The sequence below is a fragment of the Daucus carota genome, chromosome 1 (genome assembly GCF_001625215.2).
Source record: "Daucus carota subsp. sativus chromosome 1, DH1 v3.0, whole genome shotgun sequence".
In the NCBI taxonomy this organism is placed as follows: Eukaryota; Viridiplantae; Streptophyta; class Magnoliopsida; order Apiales; family Apiaceae; genus Daucus; species Daucus carota.
The window spans coordinates 18,875,831-18,895,279 of record NC_030381.2 but is presented as its reverse complement, the minus strand read 5'-3'; the positions used below and the strand labels follow the sequence as shown (position 1 = coordinate 18,895,279).

Genomic DNA, 19,449 nt, shown 5'->3' with positions numbered 1-19,449 from the left:
CATCTAAAATTTGATTAACTATGGCGTGGAAATAATGATGAAGCTCTTTATTCAACAAAAACTGAAACCAAAAATCTTTATATAATTTTATGGATATTAGATTATCGTTTAAAATTTAGAACTCTTACTTCTTAGAATAGAGTTGCACTCCACTGGCATAAACTGCTTTGATAATCTCAGATTAATTCAGTTAATTCAATTTATGTATATGCTCATACATTTCAAGTGTTAAAACACAACTACAACCAAATTATATTGATGCAAATATATGAAATTAATTATACAACTCATTTCTTAGGGTTCTCAACTTGGTACCATCACAATGCACAAAACAATAGCATATATTCTCAAAACATAATTGACAAGAGTAAACAAAATTACCTTATCATCTTTTTCCCAGTCAAATCCTTCTTCCTCTGTCCCACGCAAAACACACAAATACCACATCTTTAGTCATCCTCTTCCACCTCTTTCTTCATACTCTAATTTAAATAATTTATACGACCCTACTTATTCGGCTGGGTATTCAAACATGTGTTTTTCTTGTGGTGATCTGTTTCATCAAGTCAATTGGTTGTGATGATGGAAGGCTGCAGCATAAATATTAAAACATGACAGACCAAAATAAATTTCAATATTTTCCTCTCAACTCCCAAACGAGGGGAGAAAACATTTGTCAGCGAGAAACTGCTACCAGTACCCTTGTGTCTATCATTAGTAGCGCGGAAGCTCCTGATTTTAACAACATAAATTACAACACATCAACAATATAAAGACGAGTTATCTTTCTAAAGTTTAAAAATAAGGTACCATCAGGTGTTGAGCAATGAAGGAGTATCTTGTAGAGCCTCTTTCTTCCCTTTCTTATATCGAGCCAAGTGCTGATGATACTCTTCCAACTCGTGCTCCAGTTTTTCGATGAACTGACTTGTATGCTCAACGGACTGCTCAAATTTATACTTTTCCGAGGCCTGCAGTTTCAAAGTGGAGAGATTGCAGATTTGAAGCATTATTAATCATGTGTTTTACGTTTACCACATTTCAGAACAAAAAGGTTTTCAGTTACATTACAATAATTTGATAGTATGGACAAAGTTTAGATATTGAAATTCTTAAAGAAACCATTAGCAGAGTAAGGACAGTGTCAACCATATTCATTTAACTTTGTGTCAAATGGGGCAAAGAGTGGTTACTGGATTGATATGAATTGTAGGAAAAAGAGATTGACCTTGGCTTTTGATAAGGTATCTGGAGGTGACATCACTTTTGGCTGAACGTAGTTCTTCCCGCGAAAGAAGGAAGAAGCCATTAGCAAAAATTCTAATTATACTTTAGAGGTCAACCACCTTGTCACTAATAGTGTACCAATAAAGTATATAAAAGCTACAGCTGACAAGTGACAACCCTCAACACTCGGAACTTGTTTTTTACAAGCTCAGCGCGCAGGAAAAGTGGTCAACAGATTAAGGTGAAGTGCATTTTATTATGGTCATCACTTAAGGTTTTTTGGCAGCGATCTAGCCAGCCACATGATAATGAAAATCTAAGCACCAATCGAAGGATAAATTTTGTAAATCATGAGAATCTATAAGAACCAGATAGAAAGAGAAGACATAATTGTATATTATGTATCACAGGGATTTATATGTATATTCACACCTAATTTTTTGGCAACTTTGCCCTTGGTTCTTCTTTAACATATAAATAGATAAGAGCTTAAAAATTAAAGAAAATACTAATCTATTTCGTCTTACAGTTCCATGCAATATTTGTTCGATAATGTCAAAAGTTATGAACTTGAATAATTAAAGCAGAAAATTGACAACATCTGAAGTCATATATGAAATGAGTTTCATTCTAACCTGTGAAGCAAGACTTCGCAGCTGGCGAAATGCCCAGATAAACCTACTTTGATACCTAAAACAGTCCTGATGATTTTGTCAATTACTTATAAGGTAGAAGGTATTACCTTATAAAATATCTTAAGGCAAATCTTCATATTATTTATCATAAATATATGCAACATAGCCTGTAATTGTTCGTCTGGGTCATTTGTTAACAACACTCTTCTCTGACCTTCCCTTTGAGTCTAGAGCTTTTCAATATCATCTGGAGGCTATCCTATTTTTGGAGGAACATTAAGAAGAGCAGAATCATTTCTTCTAGTCAACAGTAGAGTACTTCAGTTGGGTTAGGCCTCCATAATTCCAAAATGGCTTTATGGACCAACCCTTCCAGTTTCCGATCCTGAGCTGCTGATGCTTCATAAAATTGAATGATTAGCTTGTGGTGGCTAGATGGATAGTCTCCTCTGGCTTCGGTAAACCTTGCCCATCTAAACAGACAACATAGCATTAGCATCTAATTGTTGTAAAATTCTTTCAAATATTGCTTAAATGGTGACAGTGAACATTGTGCTATTTTGTATTGCGATATGCAAAATACAATCCTAGTAATGGTGCAGATGTGTTACTACAAAAGTGAGATAAAATACGCATGAAATATAAAAAAAATTACTTGCTCTTTGAATGGCTTTGAACATATTTGATTCGTTGCAATATCAGCTAGTTTGGTGTTTGTTAACGGAATCAGATGCGCTACCATTCCTGCAGTCTTCCAGCTCTTTGCTCAGCAATTACCCTGCCGTAGCATGACGTGATCCCAAACGCTAAGCACATAAAAGAACTACCTGAACATCTTGAAGACTGTTAACAATAAAGAAGAACATAAAGCTGACGCATATAACTCGCGAAAAACTTTTATCAAATCTCAGGGAACTTTCTGAAGGTCAATTTTGAAGGACGAAACCGGCAAGTAAACACCAGAATTGGTAGCACATATATCATAACACATTAAATAACAAAGAAATATATTGAAAAGCATATCGAAATAAAGCGGATCAAAATACCTATGGAAGTAGGATTTATCTCACTCCTTCAAGTTCTTTCTCCAATGGAGGCAGAATCCAAATCGAACTGCAGTGGAATACAACTTATCTGTGTCATAACGCTTAGCTGATATATATATATATATATATATATATATATATATATATATATATATATATATATATATATATATTTACATATACAGAGAATTGCAATACCGTCACCCCGCAAATATCAAACCTTTTATAAGTATATTAGCTGGAAGTCATTGATAGATCAAATCATTTAAAAAATCAATCATTTGAACTAAAAACACCAAAAAAATCATTTAAAAAATAAATACTTGCTTAAATTTCTTACATTAAATATTGCACACTTGCATAGAACTGGTTGAAAAATATCTAATTAACATGAAGCTAATAACTGAACAATAGCATTCGTTTGAGAAAACATAGTGTTCAACCACAAACACCCCACATATCATAAAATATTTGTACGAACAACCACACTCCGCTTATCTGGATGCATCCTAATATAACTGTTGTTTCAAGATTTATGATGCCTAAAAAGTTCTAACAAAAACAATTTATGTGCAGTGTATTGTATAAGGTATAGGTAACTGCTTAATCACTTTGAAATTATAGCTATTGGCATGTCATAGATGGCTCAATGTCTTAATAGTAAAGTTTAAGTTTTGCACACATGAGAGCATGATTAAAAAATAACAAATTGCAAGAATTCTGAAACACAATTTTCAAAAGCGAATAAAAATGCCTTAACAACTATATTGCCTTAACAACTATATTTCCCCTCAAATACACCTCTTCCTATTCCCTGCAATACACATGCCTACCACACCTTTATTCTTCCATTCCTCCTCGTTCTCCTCTCTAGAATCAAATTTTCACGATCGACATTCTCAAGAAAATCAAGAATGCCCGAGTCAATCACAGTGTAAAATACACCTTTGCCAGCATGTGTCGATGAAGTGATACCCTGCAAAAGGTACAAAAATCTCATTGATAATTATGATAGAAAGATACACTCAAATATAACAGATGAGGAGCAACATACCTAAAATTAGTTAACCTAAAACCTCTCACAACCTTGATTACAACTAATATAACACAAGCTTTGATGTGTGATAACGCCAAACTCCGGTCATGGTCCTTCCTCCGCCTTGGATGGTGGTTCTACGGTGAAGCTGCTGGACGGGTGTCTGCAAAACAACGCCGGAGGGGGGTTTTGGCCCCGCGGTGCCTCCGGCGTGAAAATAAGAGCGGGTTTTGGAAGGATTAAGACTAGAAAATGTGTTATCTATGTGTGTGGAAGGGTGGTGTACGGTGGTTGCTGGTGGCTGGTGGCTTGAGTGTTTGAGTGTTTGCTGAGTGCTTCAGTGTGTGCAAAAATATGAGTGTCAAGAGAATGTAACCCTTAAGCCCTTGATCCTTGGTCTATTTATAGGCCAAGGATTAAGGTTTAAGGGTGCGTACCTGGATCCTGGTCCTACACGTGTAGGGGTTTGATCCCCTACACGTGTCCAGGTGTCAGCGCAGGAATAGTCTTTTGGAATGTTCTCTGGCTAACGCCAAACTCCGGTCCTGGTCCTTCCTCCGCCTTGGATGGTGGATCTGCGGTGAAGCTGCTGGACGGGTGTCTGCAAAACAACGCCGGAGGGGGGTCTTGGCCCCGCGGCGCCTCCGGCGTGAGAATAAGAGCGGGTTTTGGAAGGATTAAGACTAGAAAATGTGTTATATATGTGTGTGGAAGGGTGGTGTACGGTGGTTGCTGGTGGCTGGTGGCTTGAGTGTTTGAGTGTTTGCTAAGTGCTTCAATGTGTGCAAAAATATGAGTGTCAAGAGAATGTAACCCTTAAGCCCTTGATCCTTGGTCTATTTATAGGCCAAGGATTAGGGTTTAAGGGTGCGTACCTGGATCCTGGTCCTACACGTGTAGGGGTTTGATCCCCTACACGTGTCCAGGTGTCAGCGCAGGAATAGTCTTTCGGAATGTTCTCTGGCTTGTCTCTACTTGGCAGTAGTTGACCGTTGTGTGTTGTCCTTATCATGTCAGTCTGTGCCTTGTGCAGCAAGTGTCGGCTGGGACAGGCCTGGGGGTTGCCTTGCGGGGTTGGTGGCCAACCGGGGTAGAAGTTCCTTTTCAGGACCCGGATCCGGTATGACCGGATCACATCCTATCATTTGCCCCCCACTCCCTTATATAGATTCTCTATGTGAGGGAGTAAGGCGGATTTTTTGCTTTTGCTTCTCCGGTTGACTGGATCCGGGTAAAGTAGAGGTTTTGTGTTTGCCCCCCTGCCCGGGTAGATCCGGGTGGAGGTTTTGGCTGCTTGGTATTGATTAGCTTTTCTGGGCGGGTCTGGGTAAGGTTTTTAATTATGAATATCCGGGTGGAATGTTTGAGGCCCGGGTAGGTAAGCTTAAAGCCTTGGTGTCTGCTTCTCTTTTGGGCTTGACCCTGGTAGGGGGTGCAAGTGTTTATTTGTAGGGGACCCGGTTGAGGGACCCGGGGACTTAGTTGAGGGACCCGGGTTGATCTGTGCTGTGTTTGGGGTTGGTTCCCGGGTTGGATGGTATGTGGATCGTTCGTGGGTCCTTTGGAATTCCAAAGGTACGCGTAACTACGTATTTTGAAAGTTGAACCGTCGCACGTCTTTTGAGGGGGCGAATTATTACAGCTGTAATAATTATTGATTATCCAATAGAGTGCGGCCACGTGGCCCGTGATGTGATTGTATATATATATCAAACCCCTCCTTCTTCCACTTCTCTAATTTTCTCTTTTGCTTCCGCCACTTCTCTGAGAATACCGCTACTGTATTGCGCTGCTTTTTGCCGGATCTCCAGTGTCTCTGCTCGCTTTATCTCTTCCGTTTCGCCGCTAATTCCAGTAAGTTTTTCTTTTTTTTTTTCTTTGTCTCGCTCTTTTTTCGCGCATCGCACTGTTGTTATTTGCATGAGATTCGTCTTTTCAAAATGTTTGCTTTTGGTTGCTGCCATGCTTTGATTTTCCATGCTTATAGTTGTGTAGATAGATTTGTAAGGATCCTTTTGATGCGTGTTTTGTGGTTTATGTGTTGATTTGGGGTAGTTTTGCGTGTTTGGGTTTGAGGAGTTTGGGTTTTGATTTTGGAATTCTGGGTTTTGGCTTTGAAGGTTTGGTTTTTGGTTAAGTTTTTGTTTGAATGTTCTTGGATGTATACGTATATATATATATATATATATATATATATATATATATATATATATATATATATATATATGTGTGTGTATTGAGCGAGGCCTTGGTTTTGATCCTTGATTGTGATTTGAAATGATCTGAGAACTGTTTGTGTCTTTTGGGTATCCTGGGGTTTTGAACTGGACCCGGGTAAAGTCACGATGCCCGGGTTGGGTATCTTTAGGATATGGCTATCTTCAGGTGTTTGTACGTTGTGTATATGACTGCGTAGGGTAGGACTTTTGGCCCGGGTGTATAGGTTGTATCCGGGTAGGCGTTTCGGTTGTTTGGTTTGGTACTTGTGAAAAGTTTTATGATGGTGTGGTGTACATTTAGGACCCGGGTAGAGTCTGAGTATGTAGTACTCTTCTTGCATAGGTTTGGAGGGTGGGATCCGGGTAGGATGTCCAGGTAAGCCAGCCACTTGTGTGTGGTGGTGTAGAAGGATGGGTAGGACCCGGGTAGCTTTGTTTTGTGCTTAATTGCTTCTTTTCCTTTGATGCTCTTCATATAGAATTAGGATGGGATTTGGACCAAAATAAAACTTGCAACAACTTGTGTGAATGCTTTTCTTAAAATTGACCCGGATTGCTTCTTTATTTAGGTCCATGGTCCGGATCCCTAGGCGGCAAAAAAAAGACATCGTTGCGTATTCTGCTGTTCCCGGAGAGTTCTCTAGTGACACGGAGTCAGACGAGGTCCAAACTCTTGCTAGTCGAGCCCGGGCTAAGATGGCAGAGAAGGAGGTTTTGTGTAACATCCCAGATTTTCTGAATTTGTTTATTAATATAGAAATAAGTTTTTGAATATTATTATTAGGTTTAATTGGTTTCTTTCTGATAAGATGAATGGTCTGTGTAATATGAGTATAATTGTGATGTGAAAATATAAGGTTTAAACAGATTATGTATTCTTCTGTTGTGACTTTGTTAATTTTAGCGACCCGATTTTTCAAAATTCGTCTATTGTTATAAAAGTAATTTTCTTAGGAAGAAAGGAATAAAGTTTAATATGTTATTCTAGTTTAATGTGTTTTCAAAATTGTATATTTAAATTCCGGGTTATTGTTTTACCAATACAGGGTTGTCTTTTTAAAATTATATTTTATATAATTGATTTTAAAGATTTAAAGTATTGCTATTGTTACATGGCTAAGTGTGGCATGTGTTATTTAGATATTTTCAAATGATTTATATATGGATATATGAATATCCTTTCAAAATTTATTTCAAATATTATTTCTGAAAGTACAGAGATTGGTTATGCAAAAGTTAGATGGTTGATATGAGAATATATGTATTACATGATTAAGTGTTACGTATGTAATGGTCGCGTAATTACTTATGGTTATTTCTGAATATTATATGAATATTTGGTAAATTATATGATGACTAGTTTTCTATTTTGATTGCTTATATATGTTGCAATAGCGAGCTTTCAAATTTCATATTCTCAGAATAAAATATGGAACATTTGGGTATTTTCCTGATAATTTATGAATAGTATGTGATATTTATATAAATTGTTGTGAGATTTGTGTTATTTGGTTTATTGAATTGACTGCTCATATGTGTTCGGATTTGAGATATTTCAAATTCTGTATGATCAGGATAAAATATAGTTTATTTAGATATGTTCATATCGATTTTTGGATTGCTACGTGATTTTATAATCGATTTATGGATTTAATTTCGTTTAATTATTAATTATATTTAAATAGTTATTTAATATTTTAAACCCCGCGGGCGTTCGGGAAAATTTCGCCATTAAGCTATTTGGGACATTCTGAGCATTTTTCGTGTTTTAACTTTTTCAATCCGGAGTACGGTTTGCCCCGTAAATGGTCCGGTACGATTTTATTAATATTTTTAAAGTTAATAATTATCTGGTTGTCTCGTAATGCGTGAAGCATATTCCAGGAATATTCCAAAGCATATTCAAGGAATATTCCAAAGTATATTCAAGGAATATTCTCTTACCTTCTTCTATAAATATCCTTTACCAGTTTATTTCGCACGTACAATCATTTCGCCAGTTTCTCTGCACGAATACCGAGAGAAAACGAACGGGTGTTCTTCGTGTTCTTCATAATCAAACGAGGATTTGAAGGCGTTATTGGAATCCGATGGAGGCGTATGAATAGTCAAAACGAAGCTATCGACGCGTAGAATCAAGTTTAATTATCCTTTCGTGTGCAGATTCAACAGGTGAATTATTGCGATTTTTACAAAATTCGAATTATTTAATTTTAAATGATGAATTTTCGTAAATGATCTTGTTTGATTGTTTTGATGATTCCATGTTGTAGAGCATCTCGTGCCATTCGTTTTCATATATTATATGTTGAATTTCGAGTTCGGAATCAAATAGAAAAGTCAGTTTGATTATTGGACTGTGTTCTTGAACGTTCTTGAAGCTTTTTAATTAAAATTGGGCGTTTCTTTTCTGGGTAATCTGGGCTAAAACGAAGCTTACTAGCATGTGTATTGTGTTGAGAGGAATCGATTGAGATATTAGGAAGTAGTGGAGGAAGTTTGTAGGGGGCTTGCCGGGGAAATTTATCCACGGTGGCGACGAAGCTTTGCTTCGTTTTTCCGGCTTGTACACATAGTTTCTGATGATTTTAACCACACGTACATGTTTCTGGTGGTTCGTATTTGAGATCTGCAGTTTCTGGTGGGGAAAGGATCCCTGAAACGCCGGTTCCGGCGTAACAGCGGCGGGAAGGGGGGTGGCCGCTGCAAAAGTGCAGTTTGGTACCCCTACTTTTAAAGATGGTGAAGTGTGCGTATCCTGGTTTCAAAACTGACACAACACCCCCTGTAACTTTGAAAAGTTACAGTTTAAACCCTGGACGAAAACTTTCAAAAGTTTACAAAATAAACCTTTTGATTTAATTTTCTAAAATTGTTTTATTTAATTATTTTAAATTCCAAAAATAGTTTTTAATTATTTCTTTATTCAAAAATAAATCTAAATTAGTTTCTTAATTAATTTTAATTAATAATTAATTATTTTAATTGGTCAATTAATTTAAATATTAATTGATTAATTAATTTAGTTAATTATTAATTGATTTTAATTGATTGATTAATTAGATTTAATTGCTCCTTTTGATTGAAAAATTCCGAAAAATAGTTTCGAGCTTTGAATTATTTTTCTAAAATATGTTTGAGGCTCGTTAATTGATTTCAAATGATTTTGGGATCCGATCTTAAGCAATCGGACTTGACTATTTATTCAAAAATGGATTCTTTTACCTGTTTTAATTCTGAAAAATGTCTAGAAATTCCAGAAAATTCCTGAAAAATCATTTTTAACCCAAGACTTGATTTGACATCAATTGGGATGGGAGACCTTATATGAAATATGTTGTCTGCTATCTGTTTGATATGTTATGTGCCGATAGGAGAGTTAGAAAACGGTTTTGATCATATCTTTTGATCCATAATTCAGAATCAGGTGAAACGAAAGGGAGACGAAAGCTTATGGAGTCTATTTTAATATGGCAAGATAATATGATCGAGTCTAGAATGTGATTATATGTCATGTAATATGCAATATGTGTCAATATGTGACTTGTCTGCTATAAATTGATGATTACGTGATATACGTGGCTATTCCTAATACTATACATATGTGATAAATGACTTATATGACATAGTGTCGTGAACTGATTGATATTGGATAAGAATATATGGATAGTGATTGAATTGTGTTGGTTGATGGTTGATTGAGATAGGATAACAGGTGGATAGTCTTATACATAGACGAGACGATGTCGGATTTTCGATAAGGATTTATATGATAATTGATTTGTGATATGTTATATGGAATATGATTGACTATATGTTAGAATCAAAGCATGATTATGTGATAAGTGATATCTAATAGGTTTAAAGGGTTATATAAGGGGGTATCGATATACGTGATGTGTATGTACAATAGATTGTTTAGTGATTATAGTATTGTCTTATTCTCGTTAAGGATTTGGGACGAGACGTATACGATCGAAGACATTCAGAAGGTCAAACGATGATGCAAAGCGAATGAGAAATGAATCGAAGAGACGAAGTCGTATTACGAATAGAGTATATACAGAGATGGTCGGGAGGTTATGATATGCATAGATTGTGAGATGGAAAGATAAGATTAAGCTGTGTGTGGAAGCGGATTTAAGGCAAGTTTTCCTAAATCCTTCCTCATATATATATTGCATGTGCTGATTTTTCTGTCAAGATTGTGATATTGTTTATACTGAAACCCCTCTCAAATGAACTCTTACTTCTGAGCATGAAACCATGATTGTTTTCTTCTTCCAAGTTTTGAAAAGCCAAACACCTAATTACTCTCAATTTCTACTACAAGTATTCTGATCCATTCTTTCCAAACCTCAAGATTTTAAAATACCAGTTCTACAAATTAATTCGAAGTTCAGACCGTCATTGAAGCATGTGTTGCTCAGTGATAGTTAGAGCCTAGAATGAAATGGGATCTTCTTGATTATTCAACCCGCCATTGTCATGCTGGTTTAGCAGGCTAAATTCAGTTGCTTAGCCGATAATGGAGGATACTGAATAGTTAGGAATTTCCTGAACTATGATTTATCAAAAGACAGACTGTGGTTTATGAAATGTTGATCCTCAAAAGTTGATTTGAAATATTTCTGTTGTTGATAATGATTATGATTCTGTTCTGTTGATTGATTTGTCTATTAATTTAAATTGTTAGAATTGGATTAGTTTTATAAAATATGTGGACCAGATTCGTGGTCAGACCAGATTCGTGGTCAATTATAGGCCAATGTGTGCCTTGGATCCAGTATAGAGAACAGGGCTGTGTGCCATGTTCGGGGTTAGTGCGTGACTGATCAGCAGCCTAACCTTTGGTTTTTAAGTAAAATGTGATGAATCCAATTCGACAATTCTTCTGTAAGTTTGAATTCTGTTAGGTCCAATCAGACGTAGAAGGGGGGGGTTGAATACGTCGTACCAATTTCTTCGATTTAATTTAATTGCGGATAATCTGTTTCAGTCCATGTTAAATCAATCGTAAATAAATAACTCCAGCAAGTCGGGGAATATTCTTTGTATTAGAAATAATCCTCGGGTGCTACAAATTCCAACACAAGTGTCGGCTGCAGAGACTACAATCACTCTATTACAAACTCTCGATAAATACGATCTTCTAATTTAACTCTCGAGAATGTGTATAGTGTGTGCACTTACAAAGTGTGTAGTTGTTTTCAAATGAAAACACTAAGCTCTATTTATAGGCTTTCCAACAACTAACCATGGTTAACGAGTTCGTCCTGGACGACTTGAGTTCGTCCTGGACGGATTCGTTTAATCAGAAATAAACTAACTCCCCTGAATAATGAAAGTGGCGCCACTTACATATATAAATATATGTATATCAAAGTTGCGCCTCATTCATCTCTCACTGAATTGCCTTAGTCAAATTCCTGGAGATGTGCTTGATCACAGTTGGGGTCGCAACCTTTGACTTGGTCAAAGGTTGCGCTCTACAAGCCATCCACTGTCTTCACTGTGTAGAAACTTAGAAGAAATAAGCCAAGGGAAAGTTGCGCCACTTGACTCAATTTGGAGTCGCAACCTTTGACCAAGTCAAAGGTTGCGCTCCACTCTTCAACTGTGTTTACTGTAGGCTGTAGAAAAGAGTTAGACAAAATCCATGAGCTTTTCTCTTTGAGGGGAGGTCAAAGGCGCCAACTTTGACTTAGTCAAAGATTGCGCTTTGACCTCCACTGTCCTTAGTGAATGAGTTGGTACTTAGAAATAAATCTAAGTACAAATTCTCCATTAACATAAATATATATGCATATAATTAATTGTGTAAATAATTACTTGAATTAATTTATATTCAAGTAAATCACAATTAATGATATACATATATATTAGTATTAATTGAATTCACCACTGTTGATTTTTTTGTGTTAAAATCAATTTAATTGACTTGATCAATTAATCCGTTGATCGAATCCACTGAATATTTTCGTACGTCCTGACGTCCTGTGCACTGGTCTGGTTCACGAACGACTTGAACTGAAATCATTCTTTGAATCCTTTGCTTGATAATATACTTGATCAGTCATTCCGGGTTAGATGTTGCTTCGATAAATTTGATTACAAATAATCAAATTAAATATACTGGAATCTTCTGGTCTTTGATACTTGATCCTCAGGCAATCTTGATAGCAGAAACATATTGAACTTTATTCTTCACTGAGGCTTGAACATGTTAATGAACTTCTTCCAGTGGACGGATGCTCGTCTCAGATATCTTGATTGTCTTTGTCTGTTCGTATCGAATCTCCAACCTGTAGATTCCTGTATAATACTTACGTATTGTTTCCTGTCTTTCGTTGTGTTGAGTTATCGTAATTACAGTTACGTTACATTATGCTTTACAATCTCCCCCTATTTGATTGTTAGAGTTCGACAAGCAAATCCTTTAAGAGGATAACTCAACTGACACAATGAAAAAGCATACTAATTTAAACAGGAAATAATACTAAGTACAGTCTGGATTATATCTTACAATTTCCAGAATTCAAAAGTAAATACAAGCAGCCATTGTTCCTCTAGCCTGAACTAATCTTTCCTTGGTTTCTTGGCTCTTGCATTAATCAGCTTCTGCTCAGCTTTCCTCTTTGCAGCTTCCTCTACTTTCTTCTGAGTAAGCTTGTTTTCAATTTCTTCAATCCTTGCTGTAATGGTACTCAGTGCCACTTGCTCCAGTGTATTCTCAGGTGGAGGTTGCTCTAGATTTTTCTTCATCTTCTCTAAAGTTTGCAGGTGAACCATCTTCTTCAACTTCTTAAATGTGACATTCATCTCCATTCCTTCAATTTTCATGATGATCCTTGATGGATGAGCACGAACTCTAGAAGTGTTGTGGACAGTCTCTACAGCTTTTCTTATCTCCAGAAGATCAACCAAATCTTTGAGCACACTCTTGTCTTCCTTTACCACTGACCACTTAACAGCTGCAACTGCACGAGTGATTCTTTTGGAATTGAGTTTCCCAATCTCTGTGAGTGGTATAGCAGTGACTTCAGAGTCTTTCTTCTTCTTGAATATTACAGATGTAGGATTGTAAGTAACAACAGGTGCATTTGGATTTTCAGGAACTTCAGGGTTGAGTGGAGGCAGTGGATATGGTGGTTGACGATTGATGGCTGATAAGTCTAAGTCTCTCAGAGCAGCAAAGTTCAGACGATAGGCATATAGCAGTTCAGCAGTTAGTCTTCCCTTGCTAGTCCTTGAGCACTTCTCCCTGACTTGAGCTTCCAGATATTTCAGTATACGAGGATTGTATGTTGATAGTGCTTCATCAGTGAGTCCAATACTCTGAATCATACCATCCTTGAAGTACTTAATAACTGAGGGCTTGTCATGAATTTCAACTCCAATATCAGTGATCCATTCTTCCACCATATCTCTGAATATTTCATTATGCTTTCTGCCGGTTGAGATGATCTTGTTTCTTACCACAAACAGCTCAGTTAAAGATAGATCTCTGAGAAACTGACTTGACACATGCTTGAGTCCATGGCCTTCTCTTTGTAGCTCAAATGATATGTTAACCATCCATCCTCTTCTGGGAAGAACAGCAACAGACACAGTAGAAATGATATCATTCAACACCTCGTGATAATCATGTAAATCTTTGTAGTTGTTCCTGAAGGAGTCAAAGATATCTTTTACTTCGTCATCATCATTATCTTGAGTGACCTCTGGAAAGTCAAACACAGATCTAGCAACATCCCATTCAGCTCCATCTTTATGTAAGTTGGCAAGTCTCCTTTCCCGTCGAATCCGTCTTTGGTTTTCTAACTTCTCCCTTGCTCTCTTTTGCTCAGCATAATCCCTAGCAACATTAGCAATGTCTTGTGGATTTGCAATTTCAAATTCTTCAGCAGGAAAGATGTCATTGTGATATGCAAGTTCATCAGCAAAGACTTCAGCATCTGGGATTTCTCCTTCTTCAAGATCTTCATTCTCAGCACCAACCATCCTAATCACCCTGTCATCCACAAACTCAGGGATGTATTCATCATGAGTGTAACTGAATTGATGCCTAAGAGCAGAATCAATCAGTTCTTCAGACACCCCTGATATCACCCTCTTTCCCTTTGCTTTTTCTGCTGCTCTCTCCCCCTCAGTTGAGTAATCCTCTCTGGAAGGTTGAGATGCCAGCAACTTAGCCTCCAGGGCAGCTAACCTTTGTTCCATTGTTGATTTGATTTCTACTAACTCCTCCCGTAGAACAAGATTCTCAGCTTCTAGATGTTGAACTTTGAACTTTAGAGCTTCAAATTCTGTCACAGATACAGTTGGAATAGCAGATTCAATTGTAGGTTGGGCTGTAGGGTTCTCACTTGTTCGTTCTGTAGGTGTTTCTCTCTTTTCACTCAAAGCTAGAACACTCAGTGGGTTAGAGGGTTTCTGTATAGCAAGTTCTGTTGGTGTTTCCCTCTCACTCAAAGACTTTCCAGCATCCTGAGATGTACCTGCAGAAGAAATCTTCTTAGCCTCTTCTAGAGAGGTCACAGAAGGTGCAATGAAGGTTCGTGAGCCTTCGTCCTCAGTTTCCTCGTCAGATGAATCTGAGTCATAAGAAACAAGTTGCCAACTACTCGAAGGTAGTGAGTCCTTAGTTGGATCCTGAGTTGGAATCTCAGGGTGGGTAGACACAGGGCTCGAAGGATGTGATCCTTGAATTGGCGAAGCACCCTGGTTTCCCACAACTGCCTTTGACGGCGAATGACTTTGTGACAAGTCCTCTACAACTGGCTCACTTCCTGATATGAAGGGCTCAGAAATAGATTGCCGTTCACCTTCGAGAGGTGAAGAGTCCTTTGAAGGATCTGGGAATGTTCCTCCCAGGGGGGTAGACAAGGATGTAGAATGTGGCAATTCATCCAAGTTTCCCCCAGAAGCCTGTGAAGGCAATTGACCCTGAAAAGGATCAGAAACAACAGTGTCTATCCCTGACATGGACGACAAAGTGTTCGCAACCGTCAATTCTTCAACTGTGTGTGCAACCTCACTGTGCATTGGAATAGTATTTGGCTGAGGTGGTGAAGAAATAGACATATCTGCAGTTGTCTCAGGTTCTATTCTCCTTTCTTGACTAGGAGACAGAGCTGCAGTTTCAGAAACAATCTCCTTATGTGGTGCAGCTAAGGCACTTTCTCCCTCGCTCTCAATTATTTGAAGTGGTTGGCTGAGGGGTTGAGATATTTCTGCTTCAAGTGTTTGGGAAGTGGTGCCTTGGTTATGAATTTGGGGGATTTCAAATTCACTGGCACGTGTGAGAGGTGGTGAAAGCTGATTGGAATCCAAAAGATTATGAACCCAATCAGGTGCATCAAATGACAAGTTGTCAGAGTCAGAAGGAATACCTGACTGTAGCAGTGGATTGTAAGTGTTAGAGAAAAGTTCATCAACATCCACCATTACATCAGCTGCAGTGGTTTGAATAGGAGTATTCACTTCATCTTCAGAATCAGTGGAATTGTCTTGCAGTGAATCCTCTCCTTCAGATTGAGCATTGTCATCTGAGGATGTCTGTGCATCTTCCACTATCACCTCTTCTTGATCTTGAGAAGTTTGAGTCTCAGGAATATCAGCTTGATGAGATGACTCAGGAACTTCTTCAGCTTGTGTTTCAGGGGCCTCCTCTTCCTGAACCACAGGATCAGCAACATTTTGAATGTGTGGTGGAGGCAAGTTCTGGTTGTTTAAGAATTCTTGCATTGCCTCCGGAAGAACCACATCCTCATTGTTAGTGTAGTTCTGGTGACTCTCCAGCATAGATATCACCCTTGTGGTCATGAAGGAGCATATGACATTGTCTATATTTGGATAGACAGCTCTCTCAGCAGGAGTCAGCATTTGATTCAGAACAATCTGAAAGAACCGAGGGTAGAGAAGTACATTCCTGTTCTTTCTTAGAGAATCCTGAAAAGCTCCCATGATTAAGTGTCCCAGATTTATCCTTGTGTTCTGTGCTATTGCAATTCCTATTTCCTGGTTGAAGATAGTGATGCCATGGAACCCTCCAGTCTTTGGTGCAAATACATGAGAAATGGAATTAAAGAAGAAATTCCATTCTCGAGGTAAATGCTTGACGTACATTTTACTGGGAAGATCACCATTCTCCCTCTGGCAATGAATAGCAAAGAAGAAATTTGTTCTTTCAGCCCTATCTGGAACAGCCTCAAAGTCCTCTGTTGGAAGTTGCAGAGCAGTGTTCAGGGTATTTTCAGTAATTGACAGTGTTCGTCCCTGAATTTGACAAGTAATACCAAGTACCTGTCCTGTATTCACAACAGAAATAGAAGACAAGAAATCTCGTAGAAGAGATTTGTTAAGATATACTGACTCTGTCATAGCAAATCTAGCATACGAGAACTCAGACATATAACGTACCCAGCGTCGATAATTCGCTTGCGTAATTAAATTATTATTCTCAACAATTGTGAAATTTGTTTTCGGAATCTCAAAATTTGCAGCCATTTTTAATTTAGAATTAAAAATGATTATAAATTTCGTTTCACGAATAAACACGAACAAATATTCACTTTATGTCACGAAAATAATTAATTAATAACGCTCCGAAAAACCCTAAATTCAAGAATTTCAGATTTTGATGAAATTACAGTATGTTATACTCCTTGAAATTCTAAGAATAATGGTATCGGTTTCGAAAATTATCGATGCCAAAAATACGTAGAAATCTGTCCTAGAATGTCAAAAGTTTCAAGAAACCCTCGTCTAAAAATACCAATGGATCTTTATAAAACTGGTATGGGTAGAAAGCTTTTGACTCAAGGATCCTGAATCTGGTCTTTGAATATAAAACGGACAAGATTTGAATGGAGTTTTGTTCGATCAAACAATGGCAGTCTCGAGTTTTTTGAAATAGCAACGAAGAGGTTTTGCGTGTGTGTATAGTCTATGTATTTGTGAATAAAGAGAAAAAGAACAAGTGCGTGTATATATATATTCACAGATAACAGGAGGCGCAAGTTGGTTAAAGACCAACTTGCCCCTCATTGTGTACACAGGGCACGACATAGGCGCAATAAAGGAATTGACTGAAGTGCCCTCTATACATAACAGTATAGAGGCGCAACTTCAGTGCCTTAGAGAAAACAACCAAGTCGAGAGAATATGTGCATACAGTGGCTGATGTAAGGGGCGCAACATTTGACTGGAAAGTCAAATGTTGCGCTTCTAGAGTATACAGTACATATATGTATATGTTGGTCAGTGGCGCAACGTTTGACTTAGTCAAATGTTGCGCCTAACACCACATACGTATCAGTAAAGTTTACTTAGCCAAACTTCGAGTGAAATTCCATTCAAAAACATATCAATTTGTTAAATGAATTGATCAAATTCAGAAGGATTTAACAAATCGATATCACAACTAAATTAAATAAGTTTTAACTAAATTAAATTTAGTCAACAAATATTTAATGAATTGTGCTGCAATTATTTTAATTACAATTTAATTAATGGTGAACTTAAAATAATTTGAATTGCTTCAAATCCATTAATCAAATATAATTAAAATATGAATTAAATAAACACTAATATTCATTAATTGAATATAAGCACTTAAATAATTCAAGAAAATTAAGTCTAAATATCTACCACTTAGCAATTAATCACATAATCACACAAATCATGCAAATCATATAAATCATGGCAAATAATTAAAACTAATTATCCGATTAATATGTAAATTACTGGATGCACTTTGTAAATTCACAAGTCCTGAAAATATGTACATTTTAAAACTTGTGAACTTACGAACATATTGCAGTTATTTCTTGTCTAATTAATTAGACATATTTAACATCCCAAGTTCACCAACCAGTCTAGAGAAAGTGGATTCATCTAGTGGTTTAGTGAAGATGTCTGCAATTTGTTGATCAGTAGGTACAAAGTGTAACTCTACTGTTCCATTCATGACATGCTCGCGAAGGAAATGATACCTGATATCAATATGCTTTGTCCTGGAGTGTTGAACAGGATTGTTGGCAATGGCAATGGCACTCGTGTTATCACACAGAATCGGAATTTTATCCAACATGAGTCCATAATCTTGTAGTTGATTCCTCATCCACAAGATTTGAGCACAGCAACTTCCAGCAGCTATGTATTCAGCTTCCGCTGTAGACGTAGACACGGAGTGTTGCTTCTTGCTATACCATGACACCAACCTTCGTCCAAGAAACTGACAGCTTCCTGAAGTACTTTTCCTATCAATCTTACATCCTGCAAAGTCAGAATCTGTATAGCCAACCAGATTAAAACCTGTATCTTTAGGGTACCAAATCCCTAGATTGGGGGTTCCCTTAAGATACCTAAAAATACGCTTAACAGCTATAAGATGTGACTCTTTAGGATCAGCCTGGAATCTAGCACATAAACAAGTTGCGAACATGATATCTGGTCTACTAGCAGTTAAATATAAGAGAGAACCAATCATACCTCGATACTTCGTGATGTCAACTGACTTACCAGATTTGTCTTGATCAAGTTTGACAGCAGTTGGCATAGGGGTTTTGGCAGTAGATGCTTCTTCCATTCCATATTTCTTCAGAAGATCCTTGATGTATTTAGATTGGCAGATAAAGATACCGTCAGGCTTCTGAATGACTTGAAGTCCTAGGAAGAAGGACAATTCTCCCATCATGCTCATCTCATACTTGCTCTGCATTAACTTAGCAAATCTCTCGCACAAAAGATCATTAGTAGAACCAAATATAATGTCATCGACATATACTTGTACAAGAATTATATCATCCTTATGCTTTTTATGGAAAAGAGTTTTATCGATGATACCTCTGGTGAAACCATTTTCAAGTAAGAACTTGGAAAGAGTGTCATACCAGGTTCGAGGGGCTTGCTTCAGGCCATAGAGTGCTTTGAAGAGAAAGTATACGAAGTCTTCAAATTCTTTGTCTTCAAACCCAGGGGGTTGTTCAACATAGACTTCCTCTTCCAGATCACCATTCAGGAATGCACTTTTCACATCCATCTGATATACTTTGAAGTTGGAGTGTGCTGCAAATGCTAAGAACATCCTGATTGCTTCAAGCCTAGCAACTGGAGCGTAGGTTTCATCATAATCAATTCCTTCTTGTTGTGAATAACCCTTTGCAACCAGTCTTGCCTTATTCCTCGTAACAATACCATCTTCATCCAGTTTGTTTCTAAAAACCCATCTAGTGTCAACTATAGATTTTCCTTTAGGTCTTGGCACTAGCTTCCAAACT

General features: G+C 37.4%; 1 long non-coding RNA gene across 1 annotated transcript; it reads left to right on the top strand.

Annotated features, from left to right (window-relative positions):
* Positions 1 to 8,165: 8,165 nt before the first annotated feature.
* Positions 8,166 to 11,059, top strand: LOC135152341 (uncharacterized). The gene is made up of 2 exons (XR_010291399.1): positions 8,166 to 8,335; positions 10,116 to 11,059. It is a non-coding gene; the product is annotated as an uncharacterized LOC135152341 (long non-coding RNA).
* Positions 11,060 to 19,449: the final 8,390 nt, after the last annotated feature.